This window comes from Chelonoidis abingdonii, chromosome 10 (assembly GCF_003597395.2).
Source record: "Chelonoidis abingdonii isolate Lonesome George chromosome 10, CheloAbing_2.0, whole genome shotgun sequence".
Lineage (NCBI taxonomy): Eukaryota > Metazoa > Chordata > Testudines > Testudinidae > Chelonoidis > Chelonoidis abingdonii.
The window spans coordinates 46,068,745-46,094,688 of NC_133778.1; positions in this window are offsets into that span (position 1 = coordinate 46,068,745).

Below are 25,944 nucleotides of genomic sequence, written 5' to 3' on the forward strand. Positions count from 1 at the left end.
TGGGAGGGGGAGAGAGAAGGAGGGAGGAAGGTGAATTTTCCTCTCTGTTTTGTGATTCAAGGAGTTTGAATCACAGTAATCTTCCAGGGTAACCCAGGGAGGGGAAGCCTGGGAGAGGCAACGGAAAGGGTTTACTTTCCTTGTGTTAAGATCCACAAGATCTGGGTCTTGGGGTTCCCCGGGCAAGGTTTTGGGGGAACCAGAGTGTACCAGGCACTGGAATTCCTGGTTGGTGGCAGCGCTACAAGTACTACTAAGCTGGTAATTGAACTTAAAGGAATTCATGCTGGTACCCCATCTTTTGGACGCTCAGGTTCAGAGTAGGGAATTATACCATGACAGTCCCATTGCCCCTATTGCCTCTTCTCTGTTGTTCCTTCCCCCGCCCCCATCCTTGTGTTCTGTTCCATCACTTTTTTCTCTATTCCCTCTTCAGTGACTTGATCCTTCTCCTCCCGCAATGAAGTAAGAAGAGAAAAACACTCTGGTTTGACTCTTGCTTGCCTCCACACTGAGATTAGTCACAAGAGATCTGTGACTCATCATTTGAACTGAGCCCAAGTACCCTGAATACTGCCACTGAAATCAGAGCACTTCTGGAAGTTTGCAACCAGATTCTCTGCTGTGCTCAATATCTTAAAGGCACAGCAGGGTGAGGAAACTGCAAAGGAGTGGGTTGATTCTCATTGACCCAGTGGTCTGATTCTATACGAGTCCCAGTGTAGCTCAATGCTGCCAGCTCAGGGAAGCTCTAATCTATGCCAGCTGACTATGGTCCTCAAGGTTCACCAACCAGGGATCTCCAGAGTGCAGTATGTTCTACCACATACACTCCCTTCTCTGACATGTCCCCTATGCCAAGTGCTTGCAGGGGTTTGGGTGCAGGAGTGACACTGACTTTGTTTCAGTTGAGTACTTCCCAATGCCAGGAGAATCCCCAGCTGGGGAGACTGGGCTGGTTTGTGGGGCCACAGTTAGGAAAAGAATCTAGCTCTAGACTTTTTCTTATTTTCACTAAAGCTCTTTAATGCTGAACAGTGTATGTGGTAATGGCTTTGGGAACCTGCTAGTGAATTATCACTCTTGAAAGCTCCTTATCAGGAACATATCCAGCAACGTCAAAAGGGAGGCGTGTGTACTGCCTCATAGCATCAAGCTGCAGTGTTTACTTCCAGAGTCAGAGGTGTAAACTGAAGCATCATCATCAATATACTCATGACTTGTGCCTCATAGTTCCCCACTATTACAAGTATCATACAAGTACTATAGTGCAGCTGTAAGAGGAGCTTTTACATTACTTTACCACATTTCCCACCAACTGAATCCTGAAGATTTAAAAGACTATACATAATCTCAGAGTTACAGCTTTAATAAGTGTTTGGTTAGATGTGCCTTATGTCTAAAATCCGATGGAAGGGTTTGTTTTAGCCATTTTATAGTTCTTTGGGACTTTACATTAAACTATCACAGCAACTCCGATGAAAGGCTCATCTATGGAAAAACTCAAACAACTTCTAATTCAAATTGACTGAGAATTGTTTGCCTTGTTCCTGAGTGCAGATCCTTTCCTCTAAATACAAAAACACATGATTATTATTTGTTTTTTTAATACTGCAATTCAAACACTAAATGTTGTTTAGTTCAAATATTAGTAAACAAAGAATTTTGATGTGAAAGGTAGGCTCCAAATCAGCCAGAGTAACTGAGCTCCAAACAATGGTGCTTTTTACCAGTCAGAGAGAAATGTCCAAAATGAGCTCATTGCATCTATTTTTGTGTCTAGCCTGCATTTTTATTTATATGCCAATGTTACTAAATTTAGTCATTTCTCTCTGTCTCCTTTTAGCAGCTGTGAACCAGCTCTATTGGATTAGAAAACGAGTTACTGTTACTTCTATTAGAGATGGGCTTGAAGCAAACCCCTACATCAAATACCCTAGAACTTTGTGCTGGGGCTCTGAACTCCAGTTTTAGTACTGATCTGAATATTGCAACTAGCCTGTCTCTCTCATGTGCTGAAAAAAAAATCTCTGAACTCAAGATGCCTGATTCTAATTTCACTTACATCAGTGAAAGTGAGGATTTCCTCCAGCAAAAGCAACTACCCTGGTGCTAAATGGCTAGGACAGCGGAATCTGAACCTGGCAGTTCAGAATCTAGATCTCAGTTTTGCAGCATGGACTCATCTCTATATACAGTTCTCTTAGTTCTAAGGGCTGCAGCATTATTTCTTTGAGTCTTTCATGGTCCAATGCACCTCCATTACATGGAAGGCATTGTATAGTCTGAGAACTAATTATATTCACTTATATTATTGTAGGCAAACTATATTATGTTTTTTACACAATGGAAAATCTGTGGAAAAATCTGTACCTATATCAAGATTTATAGGCAACCTACAATCTAATTTGCTATCTCCGTGCAAATCAGGCAGAAAAGCAGTTGGACAAGAAGCCTATTCCAGATTCAGCTTCATTCTTATAAGTCATGGTGTTGGTTTGCATTCAGATAAGGGAGGGATCAGAGACATTTGAGAAAGAAATGCTCTGAGGTGGTAGGGGAATGTGATCCAGAAGCAACTCGTCCAGAGTGTCCTTGACTCTGATAACTTGCCAAAAATCCACTGTAGAAATTAGAATAATGCATAATGCCTGCACACAAGAAGAGCAATGACAGGTCTGGAGATATAGGGAAGAGTGCATTTCAGTATTAGCCAGCTACAAGGCAGTGACTGAACACCCAAGAATACTGGTTTGATAGCCAGATTTACTGGCATTGTCCTTTCAGCACGTGGTATTTGGAATACTATAATATGAGCACCGCCACCAAAAAGGTACAGCAGTACAACCATGATACACACTCTTCTTGGGAAGCTCTCCCTATATGATTTAGTAATTGTGGATCACTTACTCAGTTCATTCTGGAGCTACTAATCATAATATAAATACATGAGAATGATGACCAATGTCTCACCCAAGTGAAGCTGGCACCAGATTGTACTGTAGTGCAGGGCCTGTAACTCCAGGTGGGTTCTCAGAGTAACTTGATTGCTTACAATTGCCTCTGAAACAAAGGCCATATATAGTACGAAGACTGGACATTATACATTACTTTTTCCATTTTGGCCATGTCTGACTTATTCCTGTATAGAAATCTGCACAGCTGGTCCTAATTACAGCTGTCAGAAAATGTCAACAAATATGAAGTTTTGACTGGGTCTAATACAGTCTGAAGTGGTATTTATGTTACATGCTGGGAAATAAGTAGTATAGAGCCAGAAGCAGAGCCGTGGATCAGGAGCTGGAATCAGAAGACAAGGGAACAAGGTTGGCATAAATTGGAGTGAGACAGGAAGAAGGAAGGGTGGGTCTGGGAGCAAAGCTGGCACAGGACAGATTGCAATTGCAAGTGTAAGTATTGAGCAACCAGCAATCTCCTCCTGCTGCTGCTAAACTTAAATGCAGTCCTGTTAGCTTCTTGCTGCCAATCAGGTGATTCTGCCACAGACCAGCTGGATTTCTAACTGGCCTGAGGGCTAAGCCAGGGAGCCCCAGGTTCAGCCAAGAGCTCTCAAACCCATAGTTCCTGACAATTTACTCTACAGATAAGTGTACTGTTGGCCCAAAAGTACAAAGTGGCCCAAAGTGAGGAGATGTGCAGGTACAGTAGAGAATATAGAGAAAATAAACTTTCCTTTGATAAAATAATGTTTGTGTCCCTCTTCTAACAGCTGTAGCTTGATCAAATTATGGGCTCAGAGCTGAAATTAAATTACTTTTTACAAACGTTTGCACAGACCAAATGCTAATGATACAAATATATACAAGAGTGAATAGTGAACAGATGAAGAGACCCAAACAGAACAACTTGAAACCCAGTTTTTAATTTGCCATGAATGATTGTCCTATTGTGTTAAAAACTGTGCACACAGATGTGCAAGGGGAGAATAGGATCACATATGTTATATATCTTGATTTCAGTTGGAGTATGGATTTAGCGCAGCCAAGGGACTCAGCATAGCCTCTTTTTTAGGACATCTCTTACATGTACAATAGAAATGTCGTTGCAATTGCTAAATTTTAATCCCAGACAGCACAAGTTATGGGAATACACAGTTTGAAAATATTTCTCTTCTTGAAAAGCACAAGAGACTTAGTTCAAATATCCCCCACCCCAGAAGAGTTTATACCAGCCGAAATCTTTCAGACAGCTGATCATTGACTGGGTGCAGTTTCAAAAGCCTGTAAAATCTGGCTGTTCCTTGGGGAGAACATTGGATTTATCATTACAGTGCAGGAAACACAAGAAAGGTAAATATGTGTTTCTACTCCTTGCAGATAGAAACAAGGAATATGGAATGGTAGACTGCTACCATAAAATGGTTTCCTGAGAATTCCCAATTACCTTGCCAGTCAAATAAAGGAATTGAAGAGAACATTTATACCTAAAAGTGACTGATTTCCATATTCCTCTAATAGAAAACACAGCAAACAGCTTGTATTATCCTATGTCAAGATGAAAATTGGATTATGCAGCTGAATTCAGCCATAGCAGAAACATCTCAGAGTTAGGGTTTGCTTTTAATATGCCCTAAATTAGAAAGTGAGATCATCATTTAATATTGACTGCTTTGTATATGGTTTTGTCTCCTTACAATCAGAGCAGAGAAAACCATGAAACAATGCACAAAACTTTCCTAAATTGTCTTCAACAAGGTGTAATAATTTACTCAGGATTGCTTTGAAAGGATTTATCAGTAGATAAGTATATTATGAAAAAGTAAAAGATTATAGGCTAGAATGCTTACTAAGAGCTGATCCCACAAAAATCTTTAACTGAGCCACAATAAATTATATTAAAATAACTTTATTCTGTGACTATTACATTTTTCATTATAGCGATGCTAACAGTGTGTTATAAAATGCAGAGTTAAAGCAAAATACATAGATTTATATTTAATCCTGATTCATATCATTGCATTTAATTCTTTTAAGTACATGGGACCATTTAAATACATTGTACAATTCTGCCCTGGACAGCATAGGTAAGTCTCCCACTGAATTCAGTAGGACTCATGTGTGCCTAAAGGACAATGCTGCTCATAATCAGGTGCTGTTCTGATATCCCCTATTATCTAGGCACTATGAGCCGGGATTCTGATCCCCTCACTTATGTTGTATTATACATTATTCCAGGAGAGGTCTCATCAAGTTCAACTGGCCTATTCATGGAGCAAGGTACCACTTAACAGTAAAGGTATCAGAATCTGCCCCAAAGGTATCAGATAAGAATCTGGACTATAGCAAGATTTCTGGAAATTAAGGAGGGCTCCTATTTACCATTTTTGAACATCTTGTTACTTGATGATTTTTAGAGGCAGAACACAATCTCATTAGTTCCGCTATCACTACTGCAGTACATCAATAACTTTCACTTAGTGTTCTATTTTGGATGGTTTTGAAGGTACATGCTGAACACCAGGCATATAGAAGGGAGTAAACACAAAGTGGAGCCATATTATGAAATGGCAGCACTGTGTCCAGCAACATATTAACTGGCAAAATATAGTAGATAAACGATATGAACTATTGGACTTCTACCAGTACCTCATTTGGAGGGTAAAGCTATATAGAGACTCCATCCAAGCATATTAAGGTGAAAATAAACTTCCATGCTGACAAGGTCACAAATATCATGGAAGATTATTCTACTAGCATAAGAAAAAAACCAGCTAATGTAGGTAGCTACTACTGGCATATAACATTGTTCTTTAACCCTGTTGTCCTTTTTGGGTGATAGTATACCATCTTCTCTGGTTCTGGGGACACAGTTTGATAATAAGGGGAAATAAGCAGATATTTTTCCTTAATTTTAGTGAATAAATTTTATACATTTACCCCTTCTAGCAATATTTAACATATTAATATTTGTATAGAAAACTGACATTCCATCATTCTTCAGTTAAGCTTTTGACTAGAGTTTCCATACATCATTGCCACTTCAAATTTTTGGTAGGTCAGGAGATCTCACAAAACAGTAGCCACAAGTTCTGAATAGCAATGACCAAGATTGCACTAGCAGTACCTTCATATATCCTCTCAGCACAGCAGGACTTACATATATGTAAGCAACTGAAAATAGAGTCTTATAATGGGATTGTAGGGCAACCTTAAAAATAGCCAGTACCTATATATAGCATTGCCTATAATTAAGGTTAACCTATACATCTCATTATAAGACCGTGTTTTCAAATGCTCATAACCTGTAAACTTTAACTGGTTGGGCTAAAATTTCCCATGCACGGTGTTTGCCTGATGCCAAATCTTTCTGGAAAATTTCAGCTAAATTGGGTCAGTTGTTTCCAAGGAAAATGCTTGGGTAAAAGACATTATTCTCATGTTAAAAAAATTCTGACATCTTTTTCTTTGACAAGTTCTAGCACTCCTATGCTTTAGAACAGGGACACGAAATTTGACAGAGGGGTGGCCTTTTGCCCTCCTTCTGAAAATTCATCCAAATTTCACAAAGTCTTTGAAAAATCTCAGTTCTCACATAATCAGTACAGACTTCTTAGATTTTAGCAGCAAAACTCTCCAAAGATCTGTAAAATGGAAATAATACCCCTCATCTCTCAGGGATGTGATGAAAGTACATTCATTGATATTCATGAAATACTCAGACACTATAGTGATAACCAGCAAAGAAAATTCCTGAGGAAATAAATAATTCTGTCTTCAAACCCTGCTCTGAAAAGAGTGCCATAAATAAGGCATGGGGACCACACATTGAACAATGAGAAGAAAGCAAAAAGCAAATACTGAAAATTTGCTCATTAGATGAGCACCATTTTCCCTGTGCACTGAATGAGGCAGGAGCTCAGTGGAATAAAAAAAAGTGTATGTGATCATGTCTGTATCCGAATGCTCACAAGGGGGTTGAATTAAGGTTGCACAGACAACTTTAATTTTGATATTTCCTAACTTTTGAGTTCTTGATTTTACAGTCTTAATAATGTCCTTTTAACAGAATATTTTTAGACACACAGCAAGAGCTCTACTATAGTTAAGGTTAAGATCAAGTTTTTGTTTTAAAACTTCACTGTAAGACCTCTAATGTCTACACAGTTTCTTGGATTGTCTTGAAATTTGGTGTGCCACATAGGGTCTGTCAGTGTTCCAAATTTTGGGCCATTTGACACATGGGTTCCCAAGATACCCCTTGACTAAAAAGCAGCATTTTTTAAAGTTCAAAGAGTCAGTTGAGCTCCCCCGACCCCAATCACACATAGAAATTGACCCACAGCTCAGATCATTACACCAGGCTGTCCAGAGCTTGACTGTTACCCAAGCAAATCCCTAGCATCTACTTGCCTCTTGGGGAAAATCTAAATGTTACTTCGAAGAGAATTTGCTTCTCCTATTTAGTGTGTTATAATATATGGAGATGTACCTATCTCACAGAACTGGAAGGAACCCCGAAAGGTCATTGAGTCCAGCCCCCTGCTTTCACTAACAGGACCAAATACTGATTTTGCCCAGATCCCTGGGTAGCCCCCTCAAGGACTGAGCTCACAACTCTCAGTTCAGCAGGCCAATGCTCAAACCACTGAGCTATCCTTCCCCCCTCATGTCCTACCATAGCAATTGTGTGGCTAGTGGAAAGACCATTGGACTATCTCTGCTACTGGCTTGATAGGTGACTGTTGGCAAGTCACTTCATCTCTCTGTGCCTCAGTTTCTCATCTGTAAAATGGGGACAATAATGCAAAGATCTTTAAGAGCTACTGATGAAAAGCACTATATGAAAGGCCTTTTGATTATTACTTAGCTACAATAAGATGTCTGCTGCAAACCTAGGTGAGAAATACAAATGTCTAAATGACCACTAACTGTTACCAGCAACCATTTCTTCTTCTGTTTAAACAATAGGAAATTAAATGGCAAATAGACTTAGCACAGAGTTAAAGTTGCCCGGCGATAGGTTGTGCCCTTCCAGAATGTCGAGTTCAGCAAAACTCAAATTTCTTAAACCAGGAAATACACACATAAGGTAAAGACCCCTGCAACTTAAACTCCGCCCTTTGAGCGATGCCCCACAACATTCATAACACACGTTCCCACTCTGTCTTTCCACTGTAATAGATAGGCCCTACCTGAGCTTGCCCTGTGCTCAGACACTGAGCCTACTCCCCTGAGAGAATAGTACACTCATAAAATTTAACCACTTCAAACCCTTTTACAACCACTTCACACTTACATACAGGATACCATCTAAACCTATACTTTCCCTTATCCATCATTACATCCACAGACAATCGTAATATCCTAGCTCATTACTGACAATACCGATACAAGAAGGTCCCTTACCCTGCTACTGACAGCCTATACAATTCTGTACTGAAATGATGCAGCGAAATTGAAATGAAATGAACCCTCAAAATATATATAGGAGGACTCACACATAGGAGGACTCAGATCCAGATCTCCTCATGTCACAGTAACAGCTCTTCCAAGCTTATTCCTCCAACACTCAGTACAGCTATATCTAACACAATGAATGCAGCTGGAATGCATGCGGATAATTCCCAGCCAGACCTGGACATTGCCAGCCCCAGGAAGGTTTACCTTACTCTGTATTTCCTGGTATTCAGAAGTCTGAGTTTTGCTGAACTGAACATTCTGAAAGGGCATGAGCTATCACCGAACAAAATATATATATTATTTCACAAAATTAGCTAAATATGGCTTTGTCCCCTCTTTGCTCTTAATAAAAAGATAATAAAATACACCCTCTCCCAAACCCAAAATTCTTTCCACCATCCTTGAAATCTGACTTGAAATGTAAGAAACCAAGAATTTGTTTGAGAAAACTATCAGTGCCTGATTCAAGAATTCTCCTTAGTTCATTATATAACTGCAGCTCACTATTCAGAACATACACATTGAAAACTTCTTACGCAGTCTTCTTTGACATGCATTTACACATACAGGGGCAGAAGTGGTTAACTAATGTCTCCATATCACCTCACTGCATAAACGTTGACTTTACATTGGCTGGATATATAATGTTGATAAAAAAATATTGCATTTGACTGTCACAATGCATCAGGAACATCTTCAGTTTCTGAAATATTCAATGATGAAGTGAAATATGACAAATGAAAAGTAAAAAACAATTCATTTTAAAGTTTCACTTGCACTTATCTCCCCATTCTGATCCTCTCTGACGCAACTGTCAGGAAGAAGGAGGTATTTATTTTCTCCTATGATTATCAATCCCTTGGCATTGGAGTTTATAGATCAAACTGATAAAGTTAAACAAAAACCAGAGAAATGTGTACAAGTGTCCATACAGACACTGACTTATAGGTTTGCAGTACTCAGAGAGCTAGATATAGGATAAACGTCCTCACGTGTTAGTACTCATCCTCTGCTAGTGATCAGCCTAAGAAGCCAGTGGTATGGTATCATAAACAGATAGTTAAGGGTTAATGCCTTTTTTTACCTGTAAAGGGTTAAGAAGTTCACGTAGTCTAGCTGACACGTGACCAGAGGAACCAATGGGGGAACAAGATGTTTCAAAAGGAAGGAGGGAAGTTTTCCTTTGTTTAGAGTTAGTTTCAGTTTCAGACGGAGTGAAAGATCAAAGAACCAGCCTCTTATCAGAGCAGTAAGTTTTAGAAAGGAATAAATAGGTTTATGCATATTTTCTTTGTAACCTGTCTTGGTATCATAAGGGAATTATCAAAATTGGGTATTTGGGTATTTTTTGTGTAATTAAGTTTTTGCCCAGGGAAATATCCTCTCTGTTTGGAATCTGATGTCTGTGAGAGTAGCTAGTATGCTAATCTCTCAGAGGGTTTTCTTTTACTTCTCTTTTCTTTAATTAAAAGTCTTTTTCTTAATACCTGATTGATTTTTCCTTGTTTTTAAATCAAAGGGGGTTGGATCTGTGTTCACCAGGAAATTGGTGAAGTCTCTCAAGACTACCCAGGAAAGAAAAGTAGTGCTTGTGAGTGGTGGCAGCGATACCAGATCTAAGCTGGTAATTAAGCTTAGAAGTGTCCATGCAGGTCCCCACATCTGTACCCTAAAGTTCAGAGTGGGGAACAAACCTTGACATATGGCAGTAATTTATCTTTCATGTACCATTTGCCCTTCTCTGAAATATCTGGTATAAGCTAGTGCTGGACGTTTAGATACCATGCTGTTATATAGAAATAAAAAGGAGAGCATATGAGAGAGAGATGAAGAAGAACAGATTAGACAGATCTTTGGTCTTTTCTGGTTCCATAAATCATGCTCCAATTGAAGACTAGCCTGAATGAGAAACTGAGATCTGAATCCCCTGCATTTGGAGGGAGGTGTATGTGTGTCTGTGGACTCAAATCTCCAGATCTGGTTCATAGATTCCAAGGCTAGAAGGAACCATTGTGATCATCTAGTCTGACCTCCTGCATAATACCAGCCATAGCACTTTCCTGAAATAATTCCTGTTTGAACTAGAGCAGTGGTTTTCAACCTGTGGTCCATGGACCATTGAGGGTAGCGTCCTCAGATGATACCAGAGATTTCCAAATGATCCGCATCTCCATTCAAAATTGTTAAGAGTCCACAAATGAAAAAAGGTTGAAAACCACTGAACTTCAACATATCTTTTAGAAAAATTTCCAGTCTTGATTTAAAAATTGCCAGTGATGGAGGAGAATCCATCACTAACATTAGTAAATTGAGCAAACCTATTTTAATTGTGAACCTAACCAGTGGAAAGTAGGTTAATGAATTGTTACAATGACCTGTTATATAAAATAAGAAATGATTTAAGAAGACAGCAAAACTGAATTAATGTAAACAACAAGGCCTACTGATACCATTCAAGGACTATGTTACAATCATGACTGGTAAACAGGGGAAGTAGGGGATTGGAAATCAATGAACCAAAATTGGTTCTTCAGAAATTAGACCTAATTGGATCACAAAATAATGAAAGGATGGACCATTCTACCCACTACCTCTTTTGGGGTCCTTAGAGAGAGAGGATTGGGCAACTACGTCAGAAGATTCCCTACCATGATGCCACAGCCTTATATACTCCAGTGGGAATACCTGACATCACTGTACTAGCAAGGACCACAGCATGATACATGTGAAATCCTGCTGTCTTCCTCTCCCTCATGGGTCTCTCTTCATCCTGCACTCTCTTTCTCACCTTATCACCTGATTCTGAAATCACCTGCACTGTGTAGCACCAGCAGGGCAGGATGAAATGACCCTTCCAACTCTGCTCAGCCTTCTAAGGACCAGTGAAAGAGAAGGACTTGACCAGACCAATGAGGTGTCCCTGACCAGGGAGATGAGCCAGGGTCCAGAGCAACAGCTATGACTGACCAGCCCCCCTGGATCCTGAGATCATCAACAAAAGTCATATTTCCCCTATCTTTACTATCCTCTTTTCTCCCACTTGTCTGTTTTTGTCAAAAGCAGGAAAGTGTCTATTATCCCTGGTACAGAATTGAAAAAAACTACCCTTTCTTCCCTGACAAGGAGGAGTCTGACAGAATAAAAGACTAAGCAATAGTCACCCTCTTTAAAAAAAACCCTAAGTTTTAATTAAGTTTGTTTTGCATTATCACTTGTTTCAGTTTCGGTGTTTTTTGCTTTGTTTTAATTCTTTTCCTCTGGTTCCAATTAATATGTTTCTGGACTTTGGCATGAATTTTTCAGTGTGATTGCCATGGTACCAAGCAGGCTGGGGTCTCTGTATACCAAACCCTGAAACTTCTTTAAAACCATTTAATGGTGGACTATTTCAGGGTCATGTTAACACCTTTGACTCTTTGGTCCCATATATTCCATCTAAAATGAATACAACAGTAAGTACTTATAAGCCAGGAAAAGGTGGTGGGGCGGGATGTGGGAAAGAGGAAGACAGACCTAAAACTGAAAAGGATGTTATATTAGAGAGTCAGTTCATATGTAGCCCAGGATAAGGGAAATCCTCTGAGAACAGCTGACTTTGCATTATTTCACATGTTGGGGCAACACCTCACAAGAAAAACTCATGAATTTTGAGTGCCATCAAACTTGATCTCAAATCCTAGACTTCTTACAGTTACAAACCCAACCCAAACCCTGAGCCCTAGCCTACTCCTAACCTAGATTCAAACCCCTCACCCTAGGCACGTTCTCTAATTAGCAGTGCAGGCCTGCTATCTACAAAGAGCAGGTTCTTTTTGTATGGGAAGGACCACCTGGTATTCCTACCACATCTTTCTCAGCTGGCAACTTCTTGGTGAGGATGAGAATAGTGAGATTTTTCACTTGTTTTATAACCAGGCATTCATTTGAATAAATTATTGGTGGTTGTATATATGCAGATTCAACATTGTTTCTTCAATTACTGCTTCGTTTGTTTAGATACAGCAAACATTCTTTGTAAATCATTACTATGTTAAGATGTAGGTGGCTAAACAGAAAACCTTTCAAAAGTAACCCAAATGAACAAATTTAGGAAGTCAGACTAATTTAATCATTGGCCTCATTGCTAATTAGACACAACATAATGGCAAGCACTTGAGTATGTATAACTAGGAAGAGGGCCAGAATTCTGTTTTTAAGAATGGATATTGTAAGGATCAGAAAAGAGTCATGCCAAAAGCTAAGTAAATATTTGTATGTATCATACAGTGAAGAAGAACATCCACCTGGTCTTATAACAGTAACATACAATAAAGTTGAAAAGCTTTTACCATTCCTCACTGGCCATATTTTTCAATACAGACCCTTGATTTCCAGGAGGTGCTGAAGTCTGACTGACATAGGTCCAGCATGACATGCAGAAAAGTGATGTTGCGGGTAGGCTGGGCCACTCAGATCACGTTGCCAACCTGGTAATCCTACAGTTCTTCTACAGAGGGAATGCCTTGCTGCTCATAAGCAATAAAAAGAATAATACAAACATCTTCTCCTCTCTGTTTGGACAGATACTTGCCCAGTAGAGAAGATCTCATCCTAGCATAAAGTTATTCTGTCCGCTAATTATCTGCATCAGTTTCCGTAAATGTCGATAATGTTTTTATTTTTGGAAGAACCACACTCTATTCTGCCAAATATTGTGTCAATGATATAGGAGGCCGGAAAGCAGGGGTGGCTCTAGACATTTTGCCACCCGAAGCATGGAGGGTCTGCTGGTCCTTCGGCGGACCTCCCTCAAGTGCCCCCCGCAGCTTGCCACCCCAGGCATGTGCTTGGAGCGCTGGTGCCTAGAGCCGCCCCTGCTGGAAAGACATGTGGCTATCAGCTTAACCTGTCTTTAAAGCATTCAGAATTATAACCTTACAATTATATGAGCTTTTGTTTATATTTCTGTTGATATATCTATAGGTCTATGCATAGAAGTAAAGAAAATTGAGGCTGGAAAGTCAAACAGCCAAAGGGTAGGAAATGCCAGAATTAAGGCAACTCCCCTTTGCACATATGATTATGTAACTAAAAGCTATCATAATGTATATGATTTTTTCCCTCACAGGACCCCTGCCTCACTCAGTGCACAGTAGGGGCAGTGCTCATTGAATAGTTAACTATTTAATATTTCTTTCTTCATTATTGGCCCCAGGCATTATTTACTATACACTGTCCAAACCTCATCTGAACATGGAATTATTGATTTCTGCATGCGTTTTTAATATGAGGCTTATTGTAATATTTTAGTGCTTTATAAACTTCACATCCCTGCAAAGGGAGGTGATATCCCCATTTTATACATGAGAACAGATGCCTAAAGATTAAGGCTAAAATTGTCAGTGGCAACAGCTAATTCTGGGTGCCCAATATGAGACCTGATTTTTCAGAGGACTTAGCATTTTATAGCCCTGCATATGCTCAGAGCAGAACTCTGATTGACCTCAATTGCTGTGCGAAGTGCTCAGTAGTTCTACACATTAGACCTCAGCAGCAAAGAGCATAGCAACACTGTGGCTGAGGCAGGGTCAGAATCCAGTTCTTAAGGACAGCATTCAACTGCCTTAACCACGAGGCCATCATTACTCTCCTGCAACCCACTTCACTTTCACTGCACACCTCCCAGCTTCTGCAACAATGAAGCAGGGAGTCCTACAGAACCTGCTGAACAGCTCCCATTCCCAGAGCCCTATCCACACTCTGCACTGAATAAGGCAGAGGACTTGTGAAAAATGTAATTAAAGACACACATCTACACAGTTTCCTTACTTTTGAAGGCTTCACTTCTCATCCTGAAGATTTTTTGAATGTAGGGTTTTTACAGAATAGCCTAACGTAAAAAAATTAAAATAATTTAATCACATAGAATCATACTGACCCTCAACATGTGTCATCTGTACGGTAGATACAAAGCACAAACCTCTACACCCCTCCTCCATCCACTTCTGCACCTTCCACACCCCAGCTCCTGCTCCTCCCTACTACTCTCCCCTCAGCTGCAGAGTCACATTTTCCTCCTGTTGTCCTTGTCCTTGAACCCACCTCTACAGCTATCCTCCCCAGCTGCTTTCCCATCCACAGCCTCAGTCTCTCTAGTTCCTGTCCCCAGCCCACGTTCTTCTCCCCCTGTTCCCATTCACCCCTTCCACTCTTCTCTTATCTCTCTTCTCCCCCCTCCCCATTCAGTTCTCTGCCCTCCTCTGCTCCTCATCCACCTTATTCCAGGTTCCATCCCTCTCTTCTCATTTTACAACTTTGCAGTCACATCAAGCTGCTTCTTCATTCATCTCCATGCTGCCTGGGCACAGCAAGGGGAGAACTGAGAACACAGGAGAAACAATCCCCCTGTGTTCCATCCTAATGCCCAACAGGAGAAGAAACCCAGCAAATGTCCCAGCAGTTGGGAGCTGGAGCATACACAGTCCAGCCACTACATAGGAGCTCTGAGGGGACGGACTCTTCAGAGAATTTGCTTACTAAACAAACAGTTCTGCCATAGGGTGTGCGTATCCCATAGCCAAGTATTGTTCCACAGGTTCTCCCTGCCTTGGTTTCTTCTCACCAGGTTCCCAGAAATAACCCACAAATGCTTTCCATCCCGTAACTCCCCCTTCTTGAGGTCTGCTTTTATTAACAAAAGTCCTCAAAATCAAGCCCCAAAATAAACCAGTCTGAGCCTTTTCTAGCTAAATTTATTCTACAGGCCCCTATCTTCCTTATCCAACTTTCTGAATCAGAAACCAGCAGTTAACTCCCCTTCTGCTGCTTTTCTAAGTCTCTCCTAATTTCTTAGGGTTTGACTCCAAGGCTGCTTTCCTGGAGTCCCTTATAGTCTCATCCCCTCTAGGTTAACTTTCCAACTTCCAGCCTCTGGAATAGAGCCCTGGCTCTCAGACTGTTCATCCTAGAGTCTTGTCCCCCCAAGCCTACTTCATAGGCTTTCTCTAGAGCCCAGCTTGCCCCCCTAGGCTTCTATTCCACTAGATGGCATTTTCTGCCCTTTTATGAGGCCCAGGTGTTTCAAGCTATCATGTGACCCCAATTAGTCCTGCCATCTATGGCTAAGTTGCAGTCAAGTGGGGCTGATGGAACAGGGTTGGCTAACTCCAGCCTCCTTGCCCTTAAAGAGGCAGGTCACCCTGTTGCAAAGTGTCTAGGGAACATAGAATCATAGAATCATAGAATATCAGGGTTGAAAGGGACCTCAGGAGGTCATCTAGTCCAACCCCCTGCTCAAAGCAGGATCAATCCCCAACTAAATCATCCCAGCCAGGGCTTTATCAAGCTGGACCTTAAAAACCTCCAAGGAAGGAGATTCCATCACCTCCCTAGGAACCCATTCCAGTTGCTTCACCATCTCTCGTGAAAAAGGTTTTCCTAATATCCACCTACCTCCTGACTGCAACTTGAGACCGTTACTCCTTGTTCTGTCATCTGGTACCACTGAGAACAGTCTAGATCCATCCTCTTGGAACCCCTTTCAGGTAGTTGAAAGCAGCTATCAATCCCCCTCAGTCTTCTCTTTTGCAGACTAAACAATCAGTTCCCTCAGCTCTCCTCATAAGTCATGTTTGTTTCAGCCCCCTAATTTTTTGTGCTCCCGCTGGACTCTCTCAATTTTTCCACATCCTTCTTGTAGCGTGGGGCCAACTGGCCAATATCCAGATGAGGCCTCACCATGTCAAATAGAGGGAATGATCACGTCCCTCTATCTGCTGGCCATACGCCTATTTACAGCCCAAAATGCCATTAGCCTTCTTGGCCACAAGGGCACACTGTTGACTCATATCCAGCTTCTCGTACACTGTAATCCCTAGGTCCTTTTCTGAGCAAACTGCTGCCTAGCCATTCGGTCCTGGTCTGTAGCAGTGCATGGATTCTTCCATCCAAGTGCAGAGATTCAGAAATAAGAAGCAAGGTGGTATGGCATTTACTAGGGATCTGCATTTTCTTTCACTTCGGGACACCTCATGGGCTTATATAGGGTCCAGGAGTCTATAAGGGACTGCTTAAACCACTGTTAGTCAGCTCACTCGACGGGAACTTCCTGTTGTAATCAACTTTTGTGGACTGTGATTGTAGGGAGTGGCCAGATTACAGCTGACACCAGGTGCATGTGGGCATGTTGGTTGCCTTGTAACTTGCAGGCCCGGATTCAAGTCCCACGAATCTGTACAACATCTTGTTGTTCATCTCAACAAGAACAGTAGGAGAACACATTTCCCTTCAGGACCCCAACTATTTCTGCCCTTTGTTTCTCTCTTTACACCTTTTTTTTCTTGCTTTCATTTCTTGCAGCAATCCTCAATGCCCCTCCACATCTTAGTCCCACTCAAATCATCACACAATGAATATTCAGTTTCCAACTTTAAAGAGCCATCGTTAGGCTGCAAAGTTAACACCCCAATGAGACTGAGAGTTCAGGAACCTCACATCTCTTAGAGTCATTCTTTCAGGCTGCCTGCAGACTCAGGGAGACAACACTGCATCAGTTTAAACTCAAGTCATATTTGGAAAGCATTCTCTGCAAACAAGAGAGCTAAAAACGTGAGTTTTATTTTTAAATCAAATCTCTTTCTTTGGAATCTGAACATACCATGGGGCCGCAAACATACATCAAGCTAATGGTCAATGGGCTGGATCCGGGAGTTTGACGCCACTTTTTTACACTGTTCAAACTACAGAAGTCAAGTCCAAAAAATCAGCCTGGCACTCAATGCAAAGCCACAGTCCTCCTGAACAGCGCCAAGAGACACAGGGGCACAGCCAACAGTATGGCAAGAGAACCTCCAGAGGCCATGTCAGCTGTTCACAGGAAGTTAACATTAACGAATAAAACTTTTTTATAATAAATAATTTAGTTCATAAGTATGCTTCAATTTAATGCACATCACATTAACTACAGAGGATCACATAAGATACTGCTTATAGGTTAGCTCTGTACCTGCTTTGATCAGAATTGATCAAACTCTGAGTTGCTGCAAATAGCTCATTCAATTACTGAAAATTCACTGGAGTTAGGGAATTTTTTAAGATAATATTATTCTGGTTTTAAAGAATCCAACAATCCTTCAGTGGGGCCCTAGAGGGAGAGAGGCTGTTTAAAAAAAGAAATACATTTATCTCTGGAAATGCTAAGGAACAGGATTATTTATTTATTTGTATTTAAGATTAAGATTAGCATTTCACTTTGAAGCCATCAACATCCTAGCAAGTCTTCCAGGAAAGGAATGAAACTCTCAAGATGTCAAAATAAGTCTTTGAAATACAGGCTCACGCTTAATTTTCACATGAATACACTGCGAGTGAGTCAGACTAGATAGATAAAACAAATGTAAGGTACTTATATGGCCCTGTTACTGTAGTATCTCAGGATCATCTTTATTTATCCTCACCAAACCAGTAAGGCAGTGCTATTACATCCACTTTACAAACAGGGAATGGAGGTACAGAGAGACTTGGCCAGGGACATCCAGGAAGTCTGTTGCAGAGCAGGAAACTGAACCCAGGTCTCTGGAGTTGCAGGTGATATTCTGCTAAGTCGCCTCTATTACCTGATCACAGAAGCATTTGGGTTGGAAGAGATGTAGTGGGGTCACCTCGTTCACTCCTCTTGCAGCAGGGCTTAATTTCATTTTTGTTGTCTGATGTGGGAAGAAAAACAAAATTCTAGTCTTTATGTTGGGAGGAAGTAAGATATGAACATTTTAGGGATGAGGTTTTAGTTTAATTTGCAGTCACCAGGAAATAACTAGCCCCACTGAAAGGGCTGATATCTGAAAATCCTAACTGTGCTTTCCCCATTAAGCACTTGTCTACACACAGAAATAACCCAGAATAGCTCCCACTGGGAACACTCTTATTCCACACTGAAGTGTTTTTGTGCATTTTGGGTTAGTCCACGAGCTAACCCACACAGAGGTACTCTTAGTGCAGAATTAGAGTCTCCACCTGGGGAGCAGCTGTGGAATAGCTACTGTGCTTTAAATTCACACTCTACCTTATTTCACGTAACTTCCCTGTGTAGACAAGTCCTAAGATAAACAACTCACTCCTTTGTTTCTCTCTCATCTCTAGATCTCTTCCCAATAATCCTTTTGTCTCTGTGCATCTCTTTCCCTGACTCTTAACCCAGTCATCCCCAGTCCCTCTCCCATCCAGACAGCATAGGACCCATCCTAGCATCTTCCTCCAGCATGACTGCTGCTCTGTTCTGTAACTGATGGGAAAATATGCACTACAGCATAGTGCTGCTTCCTTATTTTCATTTCACTGGTATGGTTTTCAAGACTGAACCATTGCTCAGGCTCCATAACAGGCCTCAGTTCACCTATATTGTCACAAGTGACAACTACAGAGATTTGAACTGTAAAAATAGAAGTGTTTCTTCCATCTGAAAGAACGGCCTAAGCTTCTCTCATATAGAGGAAGAATGGTGCAGTGTTTTTTCTTTGTTGTTGCCCTAGCTGGGTTCAATTCCCTCCTCTGCAACAGACTCCTTGGGTAACGTTGGGCAACTAACTTACTCTCCTGGCCTCAGCTCCCCATCTGCCCAACAGGGATAGTAGCCCTGCCTGGCTTCCCATGAATGCAGTAAGGACAAACACTTTAAAAGACTGAGAGGTCCTCTGATACTTTGGTAAGGTGGCTACCTAAGAACCTTCAACAGAGAGCTCTGACAAGATAAGGCCTTGTCCCAGTCTGGCTGTATTCCCAAACTCGTGAGAAGGCACTCGTGCATTCATCACACATCTCTGGCTTTATGTTCACAGAGTAAATGCAAATGTACGTTCCTCAGGAGTCTGTAGAACTAGGGAAAGGAGCACTTGGAGTTCATACACAGCCAAGACCCCAGACTTAACCTTCTAATTTTGAAAACTGATTTCTCAATTATTACCCATCAATAGTAATAATGGCCTCACAGGGCAAAATATCTGATGCATTTCCCAGGATTTGTTGTTAGCTTTTTGTGTCAATGCAATGAGCAGGACCATTGGATAAGACTGACTGACTCCTGCACAGCCAGCATGCTAACTCTGCCATTTCTTCCCAGGAAGCTCACTTTCACTCTAGAACAGTCAGGTACATCTGCAGTCACATCTGACCTGTCCTTGTCTGAGCCTGGACTGCAGCAACAGCACTCGCTGAAAAGAGGTTGCGTGAAAAAACCCAGCTTCCTGTCCACTATTTCTGCTCGCAATAAAGAAGTCTGTGTAATACACTCTCGCAGAGCACAGAATGGCTGCCATGTTTTAGTGTGTACCAGTAACTCTCAGCTGTGTTAAGTGCTTTGGAATGTGAAAGGTACAAGAGAAAACAAAACTCAGTATTATTCTGCCATCAATCCAGTTTAAAACTTACCAAAAATCCTTATAAAAGTGATGCTAGAATTAGCAATATTCACAAATGTATTTGGATTTCATATTTGCACTGAGAAGGGAAAAGAAAGTTTTCCATTTCATATTTCACAACCAATCCTTCCCCATATCCAGCTCATTCACTGCAATGTGTGATTAATTTCTTATTGACTGATACATTTCGCAAAAGAATCAAGCTTATGTGCTTATTTGATTGATGGCTATGGAGACCAACACTCGGGTGGGGGACAGTGGAGCAGAGAGCTGCAGTCAAAAATTGCTGAGATAGAGGACAAGGAATTCAAAACTGCCTCCACTGCCAAATTTAAAGTTATCACTACCCAAAAAATGGGGAGAAAGAAGATGCCCACCACGATATCAAAATACATTACACAAGGAGCACTAAACTAATTGGACTGGGTAGAAGCATCAAGGGGAGCTGGCTTGGAGTGGCCATCCTGTGTGATTCTGGAGTCTGTCTCTGCCGTGTAATTTAGGCCTAATGTGTCACACAGAACATGGGTGTCTCAATCTTGAGTATTTCTAAGGCCCCTAGAATTACAGTATCTGAACATCAACTAGTTGGTCTTCTTTTCTTCTGCTCCAGCAAGCTAACAAAATCCAATCGTACATCCTACAAACACATTCTGAGAACCATCACGGTTACCTTGCTATGGGCACCTTTTCAAGCAACATGTATTCTCTTTCTTTTTAGAGCTGTGTTCTGATTTGAAACACAGTATTTATTCCAGCTCTAGCATAACCAAAGCCTTGTGCAGTAATCACATCACTGCTTCTCATTTAGGATCCCATCCCTCTGCTGATTCACTCTATTTATCTCACTGTGTTTTCTGCAGTCATACTCTGGGCTGATGGCTTCAAGAATTTTTTCACAACAACTTTCTAAATCCTTTTCCTGGTCAGTGCATTGCGTAATTGTCCCATTTAATACTCTGTATTTCAGTGCTTTGCCCTCAGACTTTGTGCAAAATGAGATTTTTTCAGAGGCTCATGCTGGCCAAATTTGGGAAGATTTTCACAGGAACAACAAAAGGCACATTCCTGCCTCCTGGGGTCCTGTTCTCAAGCCCCTGCTCCAACGTACGCAGGTGCTAGAACTCAATAAAATGGGTGTGAGAATTTTTCTTTAATCAATGGCAAACCTTATTTTCTTCCAACTTCATTCCCTCATTTTCAGATACAACTGAACCAATTTTAGCTGAAATTCTAATAATAAGTAATAATCAGCCATAGGCATATACCTGACATGGAAAATTTCATTACAAATGGTTACACTTTTGCCAAGTTATAAGTAATTGAAAACTGGATCTTATAATGGAAAAGTATAGGACAATATAACTATACAGATCATTATCTATGCTGCCTTTAATATAGATAGAGATCCATATATATATGGATGTGTATATAACTATAACAATCAAAAAATTACAGTAGTTACTTTGTGATTAAATTCAAACAGTAAGGATAATACTGCTTAATAAACTCAGATGCTTAAATCAATAAAAATTATAGTCATTTTTAGAAACTTCCTACGTTTACTAAATTCCAGTGGGAAGGAACGTATAAGTGTTCAGGATAGTTCCTAACAGTCCATGCGCCTTTTGTGAGGCTACTGGAAGAGAAGGAGGGACACAAATTGAAGTAAAAATTAATTAGTTTTTTTTTGCTAACATATTGTTTCTTTTTGACAGATTGCCCTAACCTTAACCTTTTCCACGATGTGGACCTAGATACAATCCAGCCGTTGAGCCTAATGTTGTGACCTTCCAGTTGCTGCCTGCTCAACCTCTTTATTATTTGTTTATGCTGCTGTGTCAAAAGAATGCTCCTCTCCCCCAGTCCTTTTAACACACCCAAACACATGACTAAAGGTATTTATTGTCACATATCCATGAGCTAATAGCTTAAAACAGAATTAACTAAACTCCAGTGGGAGGGAATTCTGAAACATATTTATTAAAAATTAATCTTTTTAAAATAAAAAGTTTGACTTAAAATTAATGTTTGCAAGCCCAAGCCTGCGAAGTTCTGAGTGCACTGAACTCCAGCTTTGATGGGAATTCACTTTGATGGAAATTCAGGCGGATCTGGCAGGATTGGGTCTATAGCTATCAGTCATTGGTAATGAATATTCTGACTCTATAGCAAAGTCAAATTCTTGTATGATAGGTCTAAAAACTATCTGAGTTATAGCAACAGCACCTTTAATGTTTTGGTGTACAATATGAAAAGGTCTCTGAGACCATAAGAAGAAAGCAACAGACCCAGTTCACTCTTTGGATTCCATCAACTTCATTCCTCTGACACAATGGAACTTCCACAATAAGGGTAAAAGATCTTCTGTGAAGGGGACAGAGTTTTCTCAAGGGCTGGGCCCAAACTCTAGAATTAACTCCCATAGGAACCAAGGCCCATCACAACCTCATCACCTTCTGTTCTAAGTGCAGGGTGAATTTCTTTGATGTGTTTTCCATAACAAACTTAGAGTAATGGATACATATTATTAAAAAAATTCCAAAACAAAACATTCTTCTGCCCACTTTTCTCCCCATGGGAAGAGGATGAGAGACCAAAACACATGACAGATGTTAGTCATGTTGCTTAATGCACTACTGGAAGGTGCACAGATGCTATAGCGATGAGTGTGATAACAAAACATAGAATAGAACAGTACAGCACTCAGGGTGATAGGATGGTAAGCTACAGAGAGGTAAGCAAACCACAAGTGCCTCTTTGTCAGGGGCCCCAGCTAACCAGCATCACCCACAAAGTGGGAGGGACTATCTGAAAATGGGGTGGTACAAGTTAGCCAACAGAGATCTCAGCTCATCTCCTGAGCACTTTGCACTGTCAGAGCTCTGTAGAATAACAATGAGAAACATAATGGATTAGAGTGAAAAAAATCCACCAACTTCCCTACCCAAAATAAATGCAAGAATAGAAGAATAGCACACACAATAAAAGAGAACTGAGAGTTATCTTCCACCATGTGTTAAAGAATATCATAGATAAACCCTGAGTTAGAGCTAGAGCAAGAGCATACCTGTGTGGGGGAGCTACAAATGGAAAAGGTGTTCTCTTCTGTCTTCCCAAGTTTATACTTTGAGGTGGAAAGCAGTTCCACTCCTGCAGAGCTCAGCTGCTGCGACAGCAGAAAGTTGTTCTGTACACAGTGTGCTCCTCTTTGCTTCTTTCCTTGTAAATGTATTTCTTATTGTTCCTATTCATTTGTGCATTCCCTTTTTTTTTCTCAATCAAAACTTACTGTTCTGATGGTCAAATCCCTTGAAGACATATGGGCCTATTTCCCACTACTCTTGAGCTTGTGCGGTGCTTTACACCTGTGCAGAGCGGGTGTAAAACACTATCACATTAGAATGGCAGCATTTTGCAGTCACTGTGTACTTTCTGACTTCAGTCACTCAGTTTGGTTGGCACATAAGTGAAGGGTGTGGTGGACAATGATTAGTGATGAGCTGCCAAAATATTAACAACCGGTTCCCTCCTCCTCACCCCATGAGGGGGTCATACCCCCCCAGGACTCCTGCCCCATCCAACCCCCCACATTCCTTGACCCCTCTTCCCTGTCCTCTGACTGCCCCCTGCCACCCATCCAACCCTTGCTCCTTCCTGACTGCCTCCCCGGGACCCTTGCCACCATTCAATCCCCCATTCCCTGCCCTCTGACTGCCCCGACACTAATCCACCCCGCCAACTCCCCTGCCCTCTATCCAACACCCCCTCTATGCTCCCTGGCCCCTTACCATGCTGCCTGGAGACGGCGCCTGGGCAGGGACCGGAGCCGGGGTGCCCGGGCAAGGGGAAGAGCCAGGGTGCCTGGGCGGGGGGCAGGGACTGGAGCCAGGCCGGAGCCGCACTGCCCGGGGATGGGGTCAGGGACCATGACGGAGCCGTGCGGTGCCTGGAGCCCTCCTCACACTCCAGCCTGCCTGCGCCAGCTCACCTGCAGGAAGCTGCTGCTTCCTTCTCAGCTCTCCCAGGCTTCCTGTGCAAACAGCTGATTAGCGGAAAGCCAGGGAGGGGGAGAAGAAGCCTCGGGAGCATTCAGGGGAGGAGGAGGAGGCAGAGTGAGGTGAGCTGGGGCCAGGGGAAGGGCAGGTTGCTGCTGGGGCTTTTGTTAAATTTAAAAGCCCTTTTTGACCAATTGTCCCTTGCAGGACAACCGGTTCTAAAAGGGCTTCTAAATTTAACACCCAGTTCCCGCGAACCGGTGAGAACTGGCTCCAGCTCACCACTGGCAATGATGTTAGGGAAGTGCAAAAGTAGCGTACTTGTCCAGAGCTATATCTACATTTCTGACAGAATGTAGGGTACATGCAAGCATTAAATATGTAGCTACACGGTGCAGTGGAAGGCTCCAGCAGCAGGGAAAGGCTCCAGAAGCAGGGAGATACTGGAATCTTTCCTCACTGCCACAGCCTTTCACTGACACAGGGAAATGCTCTAGCTGTGGGGAGGCCCATCTAGTAGTGGGGAGGTTCTGATCCAGGGTAGGGGGGGCACAAAGCAGCAGGGAAAAGCTGTGACAGCAGACATGCCAGAGCCTCTCCCCATTGCTAGAGCGCTTCCCCAGCTTTCTCCTTCACTATGTCTACACTTACAGTGGTGTGTAGAGTACAGGCATTGCACACCCAGGTTGCATGGATATAAACAGAAGTATAGACAGTAAGATATAACTTAGGCAAGTATTATAGAGTAGAGAGTCTACACAGCTAAACCCCCAGAGTACGTACCCTTCACAGCATTCTACTCACTCAAGCAGTGCCTCCTCCATCTACACTGATGTTTTTGGCATGTAGTTTCCTGCTACCAGAGCCTTTCCTCACCACAGTGAAAGGCTCCCACTGTGGGGAAAGGCTCCGGCAGGTGGAAGGCAGTGGGACACTACACTGCAAAAAATAGCAAAATAGATGTGGGTGGCACTGCATGGACATCCCGAGACTCATGAAGGGTATGTACCCTGGAGGGTTCAGGTGCGTGAGCACTCTAACCTACTTGCCTAAGCCATGTCTCACTGTCTACACTCATTCTAGCTAGGCATGCAGTATCTGTACTCTACCTAGTGCTGTAAGTGTGCATATAATCAAGGAGAGATGGCGGCTGTTTCAGCCCCTGACACAAGAACACTCTAACTTCCACCAGCTTGTAATGGACTTCTAGGAAGTATCACACCAATGGGGATCTCAAGCGCATAAGATGCTTCAGTCACACTGCTTCCTGCAGTTGACATGCTTCCTATGCTGGCTGTATACCACCAGGAGATTTCCCACAATCCACAGCTGATTGCTGAAACCAGGTTTTCCACCCCTGTTAGCTGCTGGAGCAGTGCAAAGCAGCTAGAGTGGAGACCAAGATCTGGCCCACTTGTGTAAGTGTCAATAGCCACACAAGCTACCAGACAGTGGAGAATCAGGTACATATATTTTGGATTGCTAGTTATGTTTTTTTAATTCCATTAATCTATACACTTGCTAGTCTTCAATCAGACTAATATGGGTTTTATTATGTTTCCAGTACTGTCTCTAGAGTATATTTATTTGTCAAAGAAGCAGATTTTCCTGGAGGAGTTCTACCCGCCTACAGGCCTGGCATGTTTATCCATTTTGTTATTTTTCACCATTTATTGAAACATTTTGCCAAATAATTTTATTTCTAAAGATTCCTCCTCCTCCTCCTATATTTGTCTGCATTGAACTATCTCTGTCATTATTGACTTTTAACTGATCTAAGCCTGTATCCATATAGCTACAGTATTCTGTATTATTTACTGGTATGCCCATTTATAGTATCATCCATCTGTGACTCTGTTTTCCTTTTCTGCTTTTTGTCCCTCCCACCCAGCACCAATTTACTGAGCCGATTTTCTTCTTCTTCTAGGAACAAGAAGAAAATTGGCCCAATAAATTGGGGGAGGGGAGAAACAGAAAGGGCTAATTCCAAAATTGGTTACACCTACTAAGAGATATAAAAGGTAGTAAGAAGAGGTTCTATATAGGAGAGAGAGAAAGACAAAGGAAGGAGAAGGGAAGGAGAGCTAATAATAGATACAATAAAAAAGGTAGAGGTGTTTAATGTCCATTGTGCTT